This window comes from Echinops telfairi, unplaced genomic scaffold (genome assembly GCF_000313985.2).
Source record: "Echinops telfairi isolate 266 unplaced genomic scaffold, ASM31398v2 ScPeMD7_18;HRSCAF=68, whole genome shotgun sequence".
NCBI lineage: Eukaryota > Metazoa > Chordata > Mammalia > Afrosoricida > Tenrecidae > Echinops > Echinops telfairi.
This window is the reverse complement of record NW_022103915.1, coordinates 68,960,042-68,962,303: the sequence shown is the minus strand read 5'-3', so window position 1 is coordinate 68,962,303 and position 2,262 is coordinate 68,960,042.

Below are 2,262 nucleotides of genomic sequence, written 5' to 3'. Positions count from 1 at the left end.
AGGACCATGGCCTTTTCAGTGGACTCATATGCACATAACAGTTGGACATTGAATAAGGTAGCCTGTAGAAGAACTGATGCATCCACATTATGGTGTTGGCAAAGAATATTGCAAGGACCATGGACTGGTGAAAGAACAAACAAATCTGTCTTGGAAGAAGTACAGCCAGAACGTTTAGTAGAATTGAGCATCTTGAAAGTTTGTCTCATATCCTTTGGACATATTGTCAGGAAGATCAGTCACAAGAAAAGAACATGTTTGGTAAAGTAGGGAAACGGCAAATAAGAGGAAGCTTCTTGACGAGAAGCATTGACACAGAGGCTGCAACAATAAACTTGAGCATGACAAGTGTGAGTGTTTGGTTAGGTTGTGCATAGGGTTGTTTTGAGTTGGAACCAACTCGTCGGAACCCTTGCTGTGCATAGGTTTGCTGTGAGCTGGAACCCTATGGACAACAATACTCAAGAGTGTACTGTGCACTCATGGACTTGCTTTAATATTCTTGTACTTCAACTTGAATTTGCATAAGACAAATTCAGGGTGTATTCTGTAGTCAGCCTCTGGGTTCATCTGACCAAAGATATTGAGCTTCTCTATCATCTCTTTCCACAGAGATACTCAATTTGACCCCTATGTTTTCCATTTGCCCACGCCTACATATATTGTTATCATTTTTGTGTTTTCAAGGTATATGCAATGAATAAGTTGATGTTACATGATTATATCATGTGATCTCCAACATAATTTTTTATCACCAAGGCCAATTCTCAACTACCAATTCTTCTCCTGTGTGTCCAACTTTCCCATTCAGTTAACTATCAGTGCATCTTTATTTCATTTTTATAATTTCAGAATGCAGAAATTTAAAAAATATTTCTTAATTTCTTCAGCTTTGGCATTTCAATATTACAATTATTATTCAAATTTGAATAATAGTTGAGTTACTTGATCTTCCTTAAAGGAATGTGAATATTATTCTATCACTGACAATGTTGTACATCAGGATAGATCTTGAAATTTTTTTGTGTGACAATGAATGAGAACTTCTTCAGTTTCTCATTCCTGCCACAGCAGACCACATGATTGTGTAAGGCCTAGGAATATTGCCTAGTGACATTCCACCATTTTGGGCATATAAATAGCCAATGATGTGGAAGGAAGAAATTCAAGTTGTACTGAAAGCATTAGCCCAACACAAGGCTCCAGGAATTGATGGAACACCACTTTTCATAATTCAACAAGCTGATTAAGCATTGGAAGCAATTATACTTCTATGCCAGGGAATTTGGAAGACAGCTACTTGGACAAATGACTGGAATAGTTCCATATTTGCACCCATTACAAAGAAAAGACCCAATATAATGCCCAAATTATATAACAATATCATTGATATCACATGCAAGTAAAATTTTGCTGAATATCACCCCCCGAATGGCTTCAGCAGTACCTTGACAGAGAACTGCCACAGGTTCTGTCTGGATTCGGAAGAAGATGTGGAACAAAGAATATCATTGCTGATGTCAGAGACTTTTAGCTGAAAGCAAAGGATACCAGAAAGCTGCTTATTTATGCCTTCTTGACTATACAAAAGTATTGAACTGTGTAGATCAGAACAAACGATGAACAGCTTTGAGAATAATGGGAATTCCAGAACTTCATTGTGTTCACGAGGAACTTGAAAGTGGATCAAGAGGCAGCTGTGTGAACAGAACAAGAACAGAAGAAAATACTGAGTGGTTTAAAAATTAGGAATGGTGTATCAGAGTTGTATCCTCTCACCATACTTATTCAATCTGTATGCTGAGTGAATCATCAGAGGAGCTGGATTATATTAAGAATGTAGCAATAAGATTGGAGAAAGGTTTATTAACAACCTGCAATATGCCAATAACACAACCTTGCTTGCTGAAAGTGAGAGGGACTTGCTGATGAAGATCAAGGATGCATTATAACTTAAGTTAAAGGAGACCAGAATATTCACAACTGGATGAACCTGTTGGGTCATGATAGGTAACATCAAGATAAATGGATACATTTTTGTCTCACTTGGAGCCAAAGTCAATACTCATGGAAGCTGCAGTCAAGTGAGAAATGGTGAGCTGGATTGGACAAATCTTCTGCACAAGACCTTTCTAGAGTACTGAAAAGCAAGGATGTGACTTTGAGGACTAGGTGCGCCTTACCCAAACATGATATTCGCAATTGCCTCAGATGAATGTGAAAGTTGGACATTGAATAAGGAAGATGGAAGAAGAATCGATA